This window comes from Capricornis sumatraensis, chromosome 2, assembly GCF_032405125.1.
Source record: "Capricornis sumatraensis isolate serow.1 chromosome 2, serow.2, whole genome shotgun sequence".
Classification (NCBI taxonomy): domain Eukaryota; kingdom Metazoa; phylum Chordata; class Mammalia; order Artiodactyla; family Bovidae; genus Capricornis; species Capricornis sumatraensis.
The window spans coordinates 18144028-18162365 of NC_091070.1; the positions used below are offsets into that span (position 1 = coordinate 18144028).

Consider the following 18338-nt stretch of genomic DNA (forward strand, 5'->3'; position numbering starts at 1 on the left):
GGCCTAGGAAATTCCTAGGGCATTCATGCTAATAATCTAGAAAAGCCCTGTAGTTAAGGTTTTCGGTCAGCATTTCCTGAATAATTGTTTGTTTGTTTTGCAGGATATGGTGAATTTATTTTTAAATTTCAAGTTATAGTTTTATCAGTGTAATACATTTCAGAATTTATAGGTATTGAAGGAACCAAAAAAGAATGTTCAGAGTATTTATTTGTAGCAAGTGACTATGGGCATTAACTTTATCATACTCGTTTCAACTGTTATCCAATCTAATTTTAAGTACTCTCAGTATCACTAGCTTTAAATTTTAGAGCTGTGTTGTTTAGTAGAGAAGCCACTAGCTGATGTAGATATTTAAATGTAAAGTAAATGAATTAAAGCCAAATACAATTTAAAAGTAATTCCTCCATCAAAGTAGCCATATTTCAAGTGCCTACTGGCAAATGTGTCTAGTGGCTACTATATTGGGTAGCACACATTTTCATCATGTAGAAAGTTCTTCTAGATAGGAATTGTTCCAAAGGCTGCCTCATTCCATCATTCTTTACTTTTTTGCTTCCCAATCTGGGCACTGTTGACTTTTTAGGGAGGATAATTTTTTGTTGTGGAGACCTTATATGATTTTTATCAGCATCCCTGGTCTTACTATTAATAGATGCCAGTAGCACCCACTCAGTTGTGACAATCAGAAATGTCTGCATACATTACCACATGTCCCCTGGGTGCAAAATCAGCCTTGAGAACCACTGATGTACATACATGTATTAGCTCTATATCAGTTAGTTATCATTTCATACAAGGCTTAGTAGCTTAAATAGTTTAATAGCTCATGGATTGGCAGTTTGACTTGGCCTATATTGGTCTCTATAGTCTGGTGGTGGTTTGGCTGGGGCCAAATGATGTTATAGAATAGCCTCACTAAGTGTATGTTGGTTGGCAAGCTTTGGGCCAGGGTAGGGTTGGGGAGTTTGTTCTTTCTGTGGTCTTTTTTAGCAGGCACATTAATTCACTTGATGACTCAAAGTTCTAAGAGAGGCAGAGATTGAAATGTTCAAGCACTTTTCAAATCTTTGCTGTATCACATTTTTTAATGTCCCATTGGCCAAAGCTCAAAGTCAAGAGGTAAAGAAAACAAATTCCTCTTGATGGAAAGAGTGGCATCTTGATAGGAAGAGTAGCAAAGTCACATTGTAAAGGAGTGTGCATAAGGAATGGGAGAAATAACTGGCCATTTTTGTAGACAGTCTACTGCTGTTATTTTCTGGATAATACAAGTACCTTACAGCTCTTTATTTGATTTATCATTCTCCTTCTGTTTTTTGTTTCTTTGAGTTTTTTACTTTTGTTTTTATTTTATTATTGTTTTAAATAATTCAGTTATTTAATTTTACTCACATTTTCTCTTTCTGGTATTCTTGAGTCTTTCCTGTGTTACTGTGCTTTCATCTGAGATTATTTTCTTTCTTCACAGATAATTCTTTTTTTAATTCTTTAATTGAAGCATAGTTGATTTATAATATTGTATTAGTTTCAGGTAGTGAATATTCACTTTTTGTCTGAAAGCACTTTTTATTTTGTCTTCACTTCTAAAGGACATTTTCGTTGGGCACAGAATTGCAGGTTCGTAGTTATTTTCTTTGAGCATTTTGGATATATCATCCCATTACCTTTTGACTCCATTGTTTTTGTTAGAGAGGTAATGTCTTTATTAAGGCTTTCAGGTGATTTTCTTTGTATCTAAGGTGGTTGAGTTTCATTTGTACTCTTGAGTCTGTAGCTTGATGTCTTTTGTCAGGTTTGGCATATTTCTTCTGATACTGCTTCTGCCCCACTCTTGTACTCACTTTCTTCTGGGGGTCTAAGTATGTATATATTAGATCTTTTATAGTTTTTCTTGCCAAGAGAATTGGTCTAACACAATCTTCTCTATAATAATTTGTAATGGATGCTAGATCTTTTTTTGCATCCTAAATATCTGTCATATGCTGTTCAGTATTTTTCATCTTTTTTCCCCATCTGTTCTTCATCTATATATTTTCTGTTGACCTGTTTTCTATTTCATTTAGTGTCCAATCTGCTATAAGGATGTGTTTTTTTAATTAATTTTATATTATGTATTTTTTAGTTCTAGAATTTTAATTAGTTACTTTTCTGTTGTTGTAGATTCCATTTCTGTGGTGAAATTCTCATCTACTTTGCTGAACATATTAAACACAGTTATTTTAAAGTCTGTGTCTAATAATTTCTAGATGCCCTTTTGATCTTTTTCTCTTGTCTTCTTTTTCTTGTGGCTTTCAGTCATTTGGTCTTGTCTCCTAGGATTGCTAGTAATTTAAAAAATGAATGTCAAACATTAAGTATGAGAAATGATAGAGGCTCTTAATGGTGATATTGTTCACTGGAGAGGATTTAATTTTCTTCTGGTAATAGTTAAAAGTAGGAGCAGATGACCTTGATTAATACAGGCTTGAGATGACTTGAGGCTCTGTTTTAGGCTTCTTAAGCGTTGGTTTAAATCCAGTTTCCCTTTAGTCCTGTCCTTTAGAGGTATCAAATAGAATTCTGCAATGTTTGCCAGGGCCTCTCCATCTTGGCAGGCTCTGAACTATAATTTTTCTTTTCCTTGTATTGTGAGACTACCAAAAGTTCTACTTACCTTTTTTGCTTTAAAATAGGCACTTTGCTTGGTTTTTGGCCACTTGCCCCCACACAGGTTAGGATTCAGTAAATACCCTGAGGGCAAAAACAGTACTCCATGTTCAGACTCGCTTTTCCGTGATTGCCTTTCCTCTAAATCTTAGCCCCCAAATCCTGCTTGTCTTGATAAGCCCTGAACTCTGATTTCTGTCTCTACAGGTCTGTGAGACTGCTAAACATTCTACTTTGCAGCTAGTTGCCTCAAGAGGAAAAATTAGTGGAGCATGTTAGGCTTAACTCTGCATTTTGTTTTTTGCCTGTATTTTGTCTTCTCACATCCTAGCTGTCTTCCTTGTTTGTTTTTAAATTCAATTTTTAGTTTTTCTTGCCAAGAGAATTGGTCTGATACAATCTACTCTATAATTATTTGTAATGGATGTCTCTACTTGTTATTAAATCATTTATCAAAAAAATTATTAATTTATAATAATAAGGCATTATTATAAACAATTTAAAGCATGTATTAATCATTGTGGTCAACTTGGTGTATGAGTATCCTGCCTTTATGTACCTTATATTCTTTAGGGAGGAGAGCTACCAAAAACACATTTATTTATGTTGTGATAAACAGTAGAGGAGACAAATAAGGTATTATGAGTTTATTGTAGAGTTTTAGTTCTATAGAGTTTATTATAGAGGTTTAGTTCAGATGATATGGGTGATCAAAGATAGCTACTTTGAGAAAGTGATATTTGAGCAGAGCTCTGAAGTGTGAATAATATCTCTGAACCAGAATTTTCTTATGTGTTAAATACCAATAATAGAAGAATTACATGAGCTCAATAAAGGAATGATAAATTCATAAATGAATGATAAATGAGCTCAATAAATGATGAATGTGCTCAATAAATGATGGGCCTTTTTTACTATTATGGGCTTCCCTGATGGCTCAGATGGTGAAGAATCTGCCTGCAATGCAGTTGACCTGGGTTTGAGCCCTAGGTCAGGAAGATCCCCTTGAAGGGAATGGCTACCCAGTCAGTGGCTACTCCAGTATTTTTGCCTGGAGAATTCCATGAACAGAGGGGCCTGGCTAGCTACAGTCCATGGAGTTTCAAAGAGTCAGACTGAGCAACTAACACTTTCACTGTTTATTATTTTACAACTATAAACCATGAACTTTGCTCTCAAGGTATCTGAACTCTATGGGACATGATGTACACCAATAATTACAATACATAAACGGTAATAAAGGCCTTAAGTAGTGAAAAAAAGTGGTGATCAGAGGGAGCAGATGTTACATTCAGTTTTGGAGATTAGGACTGTTTAATGATGAATGTAATATATGTACTAGACTTAAAGCTTGCCATTTTCAAAAGCGAATTTAACATATAGCTATCTCATTTGTAAACTTACATTTTATCAGGCATAGCAACCAAATTTCTGATTTGTTCCCTTCAACCTACTCCACCTTGTATCTTTCTGTGTCTCAGTAAACAGCAACTCTGTCCTTGTAGTTGCTCACCCCAGCAACCTTAAGGTCATTTTTCATTCTTCACTTTCTCACAATGTTCAATTCATCAGCAAAATCCTGTCACCTCCGTTCTTAAGATACATCTTAAGATAACATGTCCTGGAAAATGACTGTTATATATTGTGAATTTATTCATTTGGTGAAAGTGTTGCAATTGCTTCTCCAGGTGTGGTCTGTTCTGGAGCTGGGGGCACAGATACTGGATCACATACCTCTCTGACCTATCTTATCTCCAGTTCTATCAGTCTGGTCCAAGCCACTATCACCTCTCACCTGGTTTAGTTTCAGTTCAGTTCAGTCGCTCAGTTGTGTCTGACTCTTTGCAATCCCATGAACTGCAGTACGCCAGGCTTCCCTGTCAATCACCAATTCCCAGAGTTTACTCAAACTCATGTCCATTGAGTTGGTGATGCCATCCAACCATCTCATCCTCTGTCGTCCCCTTCTTCCGCCTTTAATCTTTGCCAGAATCTTTCCCTTCAATCTTTTCCCAGGGTCTTTTCAAATGAGTCAGTTCTTCGCATCAGGTGACCAAAGTATTGGAGTTTCAGCTTCAGCTTCAGTCCTTCCAATGAATATTCAGGACTGATATCTTTTAGGATGGACTGGTTGGATCTTCTTGCTGTCCAGGGGACTCTGAAGAGTCTTATCAAACACCACATTTCAAAAGCATCAATTCTTCAGTGCTCATCTTTCTCTAGAGTCCAACTCTCACATCCATACATGGCTACTAGAAAAACCGTAGCTTTTACTAGATGGACCTTTGTTGGTAGAGTAATGTCTCTGCTTTTTAATATGCTATCTATAGTTTTCTGAATGTTGAGCTTTAAGCCAACTTTCTCACTCTTCTCTTTCACTTTCATCAAGAGGCTCTTTAGTTCTTCTTCACTTTCTGCCATAAGGGTGGTGTCATCTGCATATCTGAGGTTATTGATATTTCTCCCGGCAATCTTGATTCCAGCTTGTGCTTCTTCCAGTCCAGTGTTTCTCATGATGTACTCTGCATATAAGTGAAATAAGCAGGGTGACAATATACAGCCTTTATGTACTCCTTTTCCTATTTGGAACCAGTCTGTTGTTGTGTGTCCAGTTCTAACTGTTGACCTGCATACATATTTCTCAAGAGGCACACCAAGGTGTCTGGTATTCCCATCTCTTGAATTTTCCACAGTTTGTTGTGATCCACACGGTCAAAGGCTTTGGTGTAGTCAGTAAAGCAGAAGTAGATATTTTTCTGGAACTCTCTTGCTTTTTCAATGATCCAGCGGATGTTGGCAGTTCGATCTCTGGTTCGTCTGCCTTTTCTAAAACTAGCTTGAACATCTGGAATTTCACCATTCACCTACTGTTGAAGCCTGGATTGGAGAATTTTGAGCATTACTTTACTAGTGTGTGAGATGAGTGCAATTGTGCGGTGGTTTGAGCATTCTTTGGCATTGCCTTTCTTTGGGATTGGAATGGAAACTGACCTTTTCCAGTCCTGTGGCCACTGCTGAGTTTTCCAAATTTGCTGGCATATTGAGTGCAGTACTTTCACAGCATCATCTTTTAGGATATGAAAGAGCTCAACTGGAATTCCATCACCTCTACTTGCTTTGTTCTTAGTGATGCTTCCTAAGGCCCACTTGACTTCACATTCCAGGATGTCTGGTTCTAGGTGAGTGATCATACCATCATGATTATCTGGGTTGTGAAGATCTTTTTTGTATTGTTCTTCTGTGTATTCTTGCTACCTCTTATCTTCTGCTTCTGTTGGGTCCACACCATTTCTGTCCTTTATCGAGCCCATCTTTGCATGAAATGTTCTCTTGGTATCTCTAATTTTGTTGAAGAGATCTCTAGTCTTTCCCATTCTGTTGTTTTCCTCTATTTCTTTGCATTGCTCACTGAAGTAGGCTTTCTTATCTCTCCTTGCTATTATTTGAAACTCTGCATTCAAATGTGTATATCTTTGCTTTCTCCTTTGCCTTCAGCTTCTCTTCTTTTCACAGCTATTTGTAAGGCCTCCTCAGACAACCATTTTGCCTTTTTGCGTTTCTTTTTCTTGGGGATGGTTTTGATCCCTGTCTCCTGTACAATGTCATGAACCTCCATCCATAGTTCTTGAGGCAGTCTGAAATTTAATAGACCTAACTAGTTTCAACTTTATGATCTGTTTACCTATAGTAGCCAAAATGATCCTTTAAAAATATAAATCTCATTATTCCTTTGGTCAGAAACTTCTAGTGGTGCTGATCTTGTTAAGAATAGAAGAATAGATTTACTGTAACCAACTATCCTATGAAACTCTTTGAAGCACTTGACTTCCTTTCTGACTGCAGTTTCTACCCTCCCTTCATTGGGGGAGCTGTAGCCACATCATCTTGCTGTTCCTCCTGCACAGTGAATATAGTCCTGCCTCCATACTTGTGCACTTGTTCTTTTGACCTGGAATGTTCTGTCCCACCTGTTTGGACTTGTCCTTTCACTAAATACCTTGAGATCTTTCTGTTCAAATGTAGCCTAATGAGTAAAGCCTTGCTTTACTACTTAATTTAAAAGAGAGTCCTCCTTTCTACCTACCTTCCAATCTCAACACTTAACTTTCCTCTCATCCTGCATGATTTTTCTTCATTATATATTTGTTTCCTTATTACTTTCATAGTCTCCTCAAATAGAAGACACCAGAAGGATAGGGGCTTTGTTTCATTCTCTGCCTTATTCCATAGTCTGGAAAAGTGTGTGTCCTATAATTGGTCCTCAATCCATAATTTGTTGAATGATTGAAGATAAGTTTTCTGGTTCAAACTACAACAGTTTTTTTCACAAAGTGCATTAAAAAAATTCCAGAATTAAAAAGAAAAGAAGCAACATATAGATGTTTTTGTCTAATATAAGAAGAGGAACTATAACTCTTTTGAGACATGTTTTTGGATAAGATTTAGAAACATGGATTTCTTTTTTTATCAAAATATAGTAGACATACAATATTACATTAGCTTCAGGTGTATTACGTAGCCATTTTATATTTGCATACATTATGAAATGATCATCACAATGAGTCTAGTCCCTATACACAGTTATTATGTTATTGACAATGTTCCTTATGTCATCCCTGCAACTTACATATTTTCTAACTAGATGTTTGTACTGCTACATCCCTTTCACCTTTTTCTTCCCCTCCATGCATAATGTGGGTCTCCCGATAGTTCAGATAGGTGAGTTAACAACTGGATAAAATTCTGTACACAAAGGGCAAACATGTATGTTTCTGTAACCCACTTGATTCTGGAGAGAAGTCTTTTTGGCCTGTTCCCAATGTCTTTTTATGGCTTGATAGCTCGCTTCTTTTTAGTGCTGAATATTATTCCATTCTTTCAATGTATCACAGTTTACAGTAATACGAACCTTCAAGTTGCAGACTTGCAAAGATGCAAATGTGCATTTGCATGTCCAGTCACATAAGTTAGCTCACGTGTTTAGTGTACATTGCCACGTGTGTGCATCCTCTATAAGTGGTTGTGCTTTTATGTACCTTACTCTACAGTACTGTTGCTGTGTAACAGGAGGAGCTTACTAATGAAGACCGGATGGAATTGGAGGCATGGAGAAAGGACAGTTTGAAACAAGAGGAAGAAGTAACTGAAGAACCGAAGAGATTGACAATGCAGGAAATGGCAAGAGGATTTTCTGCGTTTGAGGAGGCATCGTCAGTTTTTAGGCACAGGACCTGAATGTAGAGCAGTCCACAGAGGTTGCACAGCTGTTCTGAACGCAGTCCAGTGCTGCTGTGTGTGTCATCTGTGATGAGAAAAGATGACACTGGGTTGTTTTTTCAAGAGGGTAGATAGAATTGGTGGCGCTAGTGGTAAAGAACCTGCCTGCCAGTGCAGGAAACATAGGAGATGCTGGTTCAATCCCTGGGTCGGGAAGATCCCCTGGAGGAGGGCATGAGAGCCCACACCAGTATTCTTGCCTGGAGAATGCCATGGACAGAGGAGCCTGGTGGGCTACAGACCATAGGGGTGCAAAGAGTTGGACATGACTGAAGCTACTTAGCACGGCACAGATAGAATTGGATCCAGCAAGGAACCAGAACCGGCAAGTTGCCATTATTGTCAAAATTGCGGCTTGCCCTCCATCTCCTATAGCTGAGGATCCTTCAGCTCTGTCATCTCCCACCTCCTCTCCCTCCTCTAGTCAACAACTCTTCTTGCCTGTTCACCCAATGCCAGCCCCTGTATGCCAGTTGTTGTCCTGTACTACTGTACTTTTTAGGGTGTACTGTACTGTAAGATTTCAAATATTTTTTTTCTTGTGTTTATTTTTTATGTATTATTTGTGTGAAAAGTAGTATAAACCTATTAAAATGCAGTACTGTATAGCTGATTGTGTTAGTTGAGTACTTAGGCTGACTTTGTTGGACTTAATGAACAAATTGGACCTAGGAAAACGCTCTTAGAACTGAACTCATTTGTGTGGGGGGGATTTAACTGTATTTATTCATTGATCTACTGAAGGACATCTTGGTTGTTTCCAAGTTTTGGCAGTTATGTAGTAAGTTTTTATAAATAATCATGCAGGATTTTGTGTGGAGTTTTTCAGATTCTTTGGGTAAATACCTAGGATTGTAAGGTAATAGTATGTTCAGTTTTGTAAGAAACTGCCAAACTCTTCCAAAATGGCTGTACCATTTTACATTCCCAGTAACAATGAGTGAAAGTTACATATCCTTGCCAGAATGTGGTGTTGTCAGTGTTCTGGATTTTAGTCATTCCAGTAGGTGTGCAGTGGTATTTCATTGTCATTTTAGCTTGTGGTTCCCCAGTAATGTATGATTTTGAACACCTTATCATGATCTTTTTTTGCCATCTCTATCTTCTTTGTTGAGATTCAGGTCTTTTGCCCATTTTTAAATAGAGCTGTTAGGTTCAAGAGTTCTTTGTGTATTTTGGATAACAGTCCCTTTTCTGATGTGCCTTTTGGAAATATTTTCTCCCATTCTGTGGATTGTAATCTCTTCTCTTGACAGTCTTATGCAGAGCAGAAGTTTTTAATTTTAATAAAGTCTTAACTCATCAGTTATTTCCTTCATGGATCATGCCTTTGGTCTATTTTTAAAGTTTTTACCACACCTAAAGTTATCTAGATTTTTTTTGCCCCATGTTGTCTTCTATAAGTTTTATAGTTTAGCATTTTACATCCCATTCTGTGGCCTATTTTGAATTAGTTTTTGTGAAGGGTGTAAAGTCTGTGCCTAAATTAATTTTATTTTGCATGTGGCTGTCCACTTGTTCTAGTGTCATTTATTGAAAAGACTGGCTTTTCTCCATTATAGTGCTTTTATTCTTTTGTGAAAGATCAGTTAACAATATTCACATGAGTCCATTTGGGGCTTTAAATTTTAGAATGAGTTTGTCAATATCCACAAAATAACTTGCTAGAATTTTGATTGCAATTGTGTTGAATCTTAGATCAAGTAGGGAAGAATTGATACCTTGATAATTTTGAGTCTTCCTATCCATGAACGTAGATTATCTCTCCATTTATTTAGTTCATCTTTGATTTTGTTCATCAGAGTTTTGTAGATTTCAAGGCCTTTTATGTATTTTGTTAGATTTGCCATAAATTTTACCCAAGTATTTAATTTTATGGGTGCTAATGTAAAATATGTCGTTTTTAATTTTAAATTCTTCTTTACTGATGATATATTGACTTTTGTACCTTGTATCTTGCAACTTTGCTATAGTTAATTGCTTATTAGTTCCAGGAGTTTTTTGGCCGATTCTTTTTGAATTTTCTACATAGATTATCGTATCATCTGTGAAAAGACACTTTTATTTTGTTTTTATATAAAATACAGTTTTATATAGAATATACTTACTCTCTTTATCTTTTATCTCCTCTTACTCCATTAACTAGCATAATGGATGCTGTTATGATATGTTAACTAAGGGTGGTGTTTTAAAAAGCATTGGTGAAAGGAGGCATCTTTCCTTGTTCTTTTTTTAAAAAAAAATTTATTTTTAATTAGAGGATAATTGCTTTACAGTATTGTGTTAGTGTCTGCCATATATGAACATGAACCTCCCTCCTACCTCCCACCGCATCCCACCCCTCTAGGTTGTCACAGAGCATCAGATTTGAGCTCCCTGTATATTCTTAATCTTACTAGGAAGTTTTCCAGTTGCTCACAATTAAGTAAAATGTCAGCTGTCAGTTTTTAATAGATGTTCTTTGTTAAGCTGAGGAAATTCCTCTCTATTCCTAGTTTGCTGAGAGTTGTTATAAGGAATGAGTGTTGTATTTTGTGAAATGCCTTTTCTGTATCTCTTGATATGATCATGTGACTTTTCTTTTTAACCTCTTAATGTGATGGATTGCATGGAATAGTTTTCAAATGTTGAATCAGCCTTAACTAACCTGAGATTAATCCCACTTGGTTGGAGTGTATAATTCTTATTATACATTGTTGGATTTCATTTGCTACTGTTCCTGGTCACATTTTTATTAATAGTTTCATTAGACCCCTTCATGGCATACTGATCAAGTACTCAATTGAAGCTTTGAAAAACAGCCATATATATTAGATGATAGCATTGAGGTCAGATTTTTTTTCCCTCCATAGACTGAATTGGTTAAATTTAACAGGATGGAATTTAGAACACATTATGAAAGGTTTTTTGAGAATCAGTTTAATATGCACAGTTAATGGCACAAACTGTTTTTTAATTCTGGCTCTGTCACTTAGATGCTGTGAAACCTAGAGCAGGTTATTTCATCTCTCCATTTCTCAGTTTCTTCATCTATAAAAGGAGGGTTCTGATGGTACTTATCACATAGTGTTCGTAATGTTCCTTTGAAATATAAAGTAACATACATTAATCATTTAAGACAATAGCTGGGACATAGTAAGTGCTGATTAACTGTTGCCTGTGGTTATTATAAAGTTCTTCAATTAGGTTCAAACTCAGTTGTTGAGGATTTGAGTGGTATGATTTAACACAACTGAGAAAGATTAGATATCTTAGTCTTTTATTGACTGTAAACATAGGGGAGTGATAGTGTAGATATGATAAAAATTAATGTACTTTAAAGTTCTAAAAGAGTGGTTAACAGCCCTGATTTTACCTCAGTCAATTTCCCACTAAAATTGTTTAAAAGAAAAGGAAAAACAAAAAAGCCCTTTGCCAAAATCTAGGAGACATTACTTTGCCAACAAAGGTCCGTCTAGTCAAGGCTGTGGTTTTTCCAATGGTCACGTATGGATGTGAGAGTTGGACTGTGAAGAAAGCTGAGCACCGAAGAATTGATGCTTTTGAACTGTGGTGTTGGAGAAGACTCTTGAGAGTCCCTTGGACTGCAAGGAGATCCAACCAGTCCATTCTGAAGGAGATCAGTCCTGAGTGTTCGCTGAAAGTGAAAGTGGAAAGGACTGATGCTGAAGCTGAAACTCTAGTACTTTGGCCACTTCATGAAAAGAACTGACTCATTGGAAAAGACCCTGATGCTGGGAGGGATCGGGGGCAGGAGGAGAAGGGGACGACTTAGGATGAGATGGCTGGGTGGCATCACCAACTCGATGGACATGAGTTTGAGTGAACTCCGGGAGTTGGTGATGGACAGGGAGGCCTGGCGTGCTGCAGTCCATGGGGTTGCAAAGAGTTGAACACAACTGAGCGACTAAACTGAACTGAACTGAGGAGAAATATGCAGTTACTTACAAAGTAGAGGATCTAGATTGAAAAAAAAAAAAATCTAAATATTGGCTAAGATTCAATGAAAGAAGGAAGGAAAATGTTTCATGACTTTTTTCTCATGTTCTGATCTGAAGGCATAATTTAGCACCAACTGAAAAATTGATCTGCTCTTCTCTCTTCATGATTTTCAAGCTTAAAAAATTATTCTTATAAAAGTAACCTTTCCTTTCTCAATGAGACCTAAACTGAACATGCTATCTAATATTGCAAAGTATTTTGTTGAATTTTTTCTATAACTTTTATTTTTTAAGTGACTATACAGTTTCCCTAGGTTTATAGTTTATCTCTCCCACAACTAGAATTCTAAGTCTCATGAAGTCTTTTTTTCACTGAAGCACCTAGAACAGTGTGTGGGACAACATAGTTACTCAGTAACTGTTTGCTGAATTAGTTAGATGAACAAAATCTCAGACTGATGCTCAGTATATTACTAGTAAAAGCAATAGCAACTTTAATTCAAGTCGGGGCAGGGGCCTGGAGTTCTGCCTCCAGGTCCTGCCCTTTTCTACCCTGTGGCATCTAAGTAGCATGGTTTGAAAACTGTTTTGCAAGCAATGATCTATGAAGTTGCTGGAGTTGCCCATTTCATTTTATCCTTCTTTCTGTATCTTGAAATAGTAATTCCCAGAAAACATCTGGCCTCAGTGGAATGGTGGTAGATACATGTGATTGGCTACAGAATGGCTCATTTCCTATGGGAAATATACTTTCTAAACTGTAAAGCTCTATTCCAACCACTGGTTGAGAGAATTCCTGGTAACACTGCATATGACATCAATTCAGAATATCAGAGAACATTATCATGCTAACTTTTTAGATACTAAACAAAAGAAAACAAAAAATCAGCAAAGAAAATCAAGTTGGGATAAAACCCTAAAATATAAATAGAAACAAATCTAAAATGTTTCAGATTATAGCATAAACACACTGAAAGGGGAAAAATAAGTATAAACACACTGAAGGGGGGAAAAATAAGTAACCCAAGTAACTTTTGAGCATCCTGTACTTTGAAACTCAAAAAGAGCTGTAAACAAATAACAAACCCTGATTTGTAGGCTATTTTTTGTAATGGTATGAATTGGCAACTTTGAAACTATTTTCTATCTATATTAGGATTCAACAAATGAATAAATATATTGAGGATAATGGGAGCCAGGTTTTTCAGTAGTTGGAGAAAGTAGTTTTATGTATATAGAAGAAAAGACTCCAGTAAATCCTGTGATGTTGGATTTGAATTGGAAATTATGAACTCATGATTTTTAACATTTATTTATATAAAGACAAAATTATACATATATATATATATGTATACACTTTGGAGAAGGAAATGGCAACCCACTCCAGTACTCTTGCCTGGAAAATTCCATGGACAGAGGAGCCTGGTAGGCTACAGTCCATGGGGTTGCAAAGAGTCAGACACGACTGAGCAACTTCATTCATGTATACACTTATGTATCTTCCTCTTAGGGATGTGTACAATTGTATGTATAGGTATATGTGTATGCATGTACACATATGTATATGCATATGTGTACATGCATACACACATATGTGTGTCTATATTCCAGTTTTGTTTGCTAAGAGGCCTTGAAGCAATTGCACGTACCTAACTCTTATATGCTGATTTCTAAACCATTCTCCACTTAAAGGAAACCAGAGCTCTTTGGAGAAATGGCTGATTCCAGGAAGAACTGGGTCAGGGAAAAGTACAAGAGGAGTCTGGAACATACTGTTGTTTCAGAAAGAAAGGAGGTAGTCAGAGAATGATGGGGATGTGTCAGAAGGAGCAAGAACCAGTGTGGAGAAGCATCCACAGGCCAAATGAATGAAGATAGTTATAGATTATAACCTACTGAAAAAATAAGAACCATACACATGTAAGTAAGTGAATGAATAAATGACTTAAGTTGGGGAGAAGGGAAAGTTCTTCATTAAAATGGCTAATAAGTATAGAAATGTTGGAATTAGAAAATGGCCATTTGGGAACAATTAAAATAGTACTTTCACACAAGAATCCTCTGCAGGTACCGAAACTGTGGAGTAAAGTTTGATGAGGAATATGATATTTACATAGTCTCAAGACAGTTCCTAACAATGTATTTACTTATTACAAAGAGAAAAGCAGTAACTTCACAGTGCAGAATCTTGGCAGATACTCATTAACCAAGTGATCAAAGTTAGCATCACTGGTGATAGAACCCGTAACCTCTTGTGGCTTCTGATGTGATGTAGTGAGAAGCACCCAACATTACTCGTGACATTCCTACAAAAAATGCATAGCCTAAATTTAAACATGAGAGACCATCAGACAAACCTAAATTGAGGAACATTATACAAAATAAGTGGTCTGTGTTCTTTAAAAATAATAGTCTTATAAGACACAGACTGAGAAACTGTTCCAGTTGGTAGGATTCTAAAAGAGGCATTACCACTATATGCAGTGCATGATTCTGAATTGAATTCTGGACTGGGGAAATAGGTAGCTTTAAAAGACATTTTTTGAAGCAGTTAATGATACTTGAATATGGGCTGTAATTGTATAGTAGAAATTTTAACATTGACAGAATACTGATTTGGTTAGGTATACTGTAGTTATCTTAGTAAATGTCTGTGTTCCTGGGAAACTATATGAAAAAAAAATATTGAGGGCTAAAATGCTAAGTGTCTGCAACTCTCACGTGGTTCAGAAAAAAAATGTGTGAGGAAGAAAGAGACTGACAAAGCAAATGGGGTGAAATGTAAATAGTGATATTTGCAAATTTTCTTTATATAAAAAATTTACCTAAAAATTCCTGAATTAAAATACTTGAGTAGTGATTGAACTGACTTGATCTTATTAATGATTTGTAGAATTCATGAAAAGGACAAAAAGTTATTCTCATCATTTAGAGAAAGTAGCAAAGCAAATGCTGATCAAGTAGAAAAACTCCAAATTATTAGGATATAGAACAGAAGGATTGTTTTGTTTGGATTTTTGTCATGGCTTAGTAACCTCGGGCATCTCACGTCTTATGTTCATTTCCTTAAACTTTTATGAAATAGGTAGTTTAAGGACTTCTTAAACATTTCCTGTTTAGCTAATTTTTTTTTAAGTGCTTTGTAAAAATTAAATGACCTTTGTTCCAGACAGATCATTTTATAATTTTATTAAGAAAAATTGAAGGCCATTTTTGCCATTATTTGTTAAAAGGGGGTATTTTGGGGGATAGAAGTTCTTTCTTTATTAAATCTTTGAACTACAACGAATGCAGTCATTTTAATAATTATCTTTATGTAATGTACTATTTTAATAATATAATTTACATTTTAAACTAATAACATTCCTAAAAATGCACCTTGGTGATAGTATTGATGAACTGTTTTAACAAAATTATCCTATAGGATTTTTGTATACTTTCTATTTTTCCTATTTTAAATTGATTTTTATATTGTATTACTAAAATCACCCCTTCAAAGAAACACCTAACCTTATAACAGATAGATGTATTATTGGCAAATGCAGGTGTTGATAGAAATCTCATTATTCATTGTAAAATTATTTTGTTGAGATTCTAAAGACAGCAGTAGTGACAGTTTTAGTTGTTTTGACTAGTGTAAAATACCAGGTGTAAACAGACACAATTATTCTTCAGTGGTTAATGATAGTTCTGACCTATTTGGATGATGTGTCTGCTTCTGTTTTTCTCTTATAAAAATTCCTTTCTACTATTGGTGGAAATCACTCCTTCTTGACACCCCTCTTCCTGTTTTGGGCCCCTTGAATACTACTGGTCTTAAAAAGTGTATGCCTAGAATGGGATTCATGGGAGTTGTCAACAGACAACAGTGTCTTTTGTGTTTGGCTCTTTCTCTGTGTATATATGGTATTTTATATTTCAGAGATTCAGTAGGTTACCTGTAGGCATTTGACTGCTATTCAAATAATGATTTATTATTAATTAGAGGAGGTTATGGTTCTGTTTGTGTGTGGACCTTACAGTTGCTGTGATGACTTGAAGTGGTCATCTTCGTTATATCATCATAATAAAGCTCTGATTCCTGGGGGAAGTTGTGAGTCTCCTCATTTTATTTTGTGTATCTGTGTTTTGTTTTGATTTATCATATCCATGTAATGTAGCAATAATTATGTTACTAACAACAATTTTGTGAGATGTTTATTATTCTCATTTTACAGATGAGGAAACTGAGGCTTGGTGAAGTTACGAAAGTTGTCCAAAGTCACACAGCTTGTAAAGGGCACATTCAAGATTCAGAGCCAGGTCTGTCCAATTTGAAAACTCTTAATCATGGCCATGAAACTTTGCAAGAGCTGTGAAGTATCAACCTGTGATAAGTTGTATTGATATTAATATTGCTTAACTGTCGTTTAACTTATTGATAATTTTTGATGGTTTTTTCATCTGTAATAATGTTGTGTATGTTTTAACTATCGTGAAAAGAAATATGACATAGTAATGTGGGTCTGGGCTCTGGAGACAGCTACCTGGGTATGAATCACTAAGCTGCTCCACTTAACTTGTGTGACACTGAAAAAGTTACTTAACTTTTCTGTACCTCAGTTTTCCTATCTGTAAAATGGTGGTAGTAATATAATCTGCCTGATATGGGTTGTTGTGAAGATTAAATGATTTAAAGTATGCAAAGCACTTGGGTTTCCCTTGTGACTCATCTGGTAAAGAATCCGCCTGCCATGTGGGAGACCTGGGTTCGATCCCTGTGTTGGAAAGATCCCCTGGAGAAGGGAAAGGCTACCCACTTCAGTATTCTGGCCTGGAGAATTCCATGGACTCTATAGTCCATGGGGTCCCAAAGAGTCGGACACTACTGAGTGACTTTCACTTTCACTTTTCATACAAAGCACTTGTAATGGTGCCTGGTAGAGTAAGCATTCAATAAATGTTAACTATAGTATTATCATCTCCTAGCAACCAGTAAAACAGATGATCATTATTTCTAATTCTCTGTTAGGAAATTTGGATAAAACAAAGTTTAAGAAGCACATGAAACCTACATAAACCAAAATTAAATTGAATAAATAGACCTAAAGGATATCATTCATTTAATCAAATTCAGATCCATTGTAAAGCCGACTTGGAAACTGCTTCTAGGTCTTACATGTATAAGGACCACATACAGGTCCATAGGAGCTCAATATGACCATTGTATCATGAATGTTTTGTCTGTTTTCCTCTTGTAAGTGGAATTTGTATTCAAAATGTTAACGATTTTAGGTGACTTAAGGAGATTGTGTTTTGGCAGTGTTCACAGATAATTATCAAGAATGAAAACTTTACATGTTGTGTAAAATGCTGGCAATGTTTCATCACTTGCAGGAGTGGTTATTAGAACTTACATTGTGGACACTGTGCACACTGATTGAGCTTTGAACCAGTGGGACCATAGCACATTCAACCAGAACTGAGCCATGTACTGATCACGTGCTCTTCACTCTTATTCCTTGTAGCTGTCTGAATTCTGAAGTGTAATATCAACTCTTGCTACAATTTAGTAAAGTAAAATACCTATAATTAGTGCCTAGTAAGTTTATACCAATTCCAAAAATATCTATCAAAGGGAGTAATTTGAGTTAAGTGATGTAAAAGTTCAAAAGCTCTTATTAAAAATAGGACTTGCTTTGTATACGAGCCCAATGCATTTAACTTATTCTTTTTATTATATTGAGCCTTCCTCTCCTCAAACATAGTGTCTCTTTCTAGCTATTTAGATATGTTTTATGTATTTATGGCTGTGCTGGTTCTTCATTGCTGCTCACACTTTCTCTAGTTGCAGTGAACGGGAGCCACTCTAGTTGCGGTGCACAGACTTCCCACTGTGATGGCTTCTCTTGTTGCAGAGCATGAGCTCTAGGGTGCGAGGGCTTCAGCAGTTGTGGCGTGTGGGCTCAGTATCTGCAGTCCCCAGGCTCTAGAGCACAGGCTTAATAGTTGTGGGGCACGGGCTTAGTTGCTCCAGGGCATGTGGATCATCTTGGAACAGGGCTAGAACCTGTGTCTCCTGCATTGACAGGTGGGTTCTTTACCATTGATCCATTAGGAAAGCCCCTTAGATATTTAAAAATATCTCTAAATAGTTTCTTTTTCTCATAAGTCTCTCAAATCTCTTAAGTTTAATTATTATTGTTGTTAAAATTTTAAATAGTTTTCTCTCTCTTTTTTTTTTTTTTACATTTTCAATTTACTGATTGAAACTTTTTTGGTATATAGATCTCCGTTCAGCCACCTTAGCTGAAGTATGATGATTGAGATTGTGTCTTTCTTCCCAGTGCTTACATAGTTTCTTTCTCTTGCCTTGCTATGGTAGTTAGGACTTTGAGTACAGTGTTCAATACAAGTGTTAAAGAGTGGGCATTCTTACATTGCACTTAGCTTTTAAAAAGAAGTGGTCCATTAATAATAATGCAACAAAGA

General features: G+C 36.1%; 1 protein-coding gene across 10 annotated transcripts in view; it reads left to right on the forward strand.

The window, feature by feature from the left end:
- NUMB (NUMB endocytic adaptor protein) overlaps window positions 1-18338 on the forward strand; it is a 160517-nt gene that overhangs the window by 63676 nt on the left and 78503 nt on the right. For 9 of the 10 annotated variants that reach the window (XM_068966094.1, XM_068966103.1, XM_068966100.1 and 6 more), the window contains one exon: window positions 16085-16169. The exons of the other annotated variant lie outside the window; for it this stretch is intronic. The gene's annotated coding sequence lies outside the window, so the exon portion shown is untranslated. The remainder of the gene's footprint in view (window positions 1-16084; window positions 16170-18338) is intronic. 10 annotated transcript variants of the gene reach the window in all.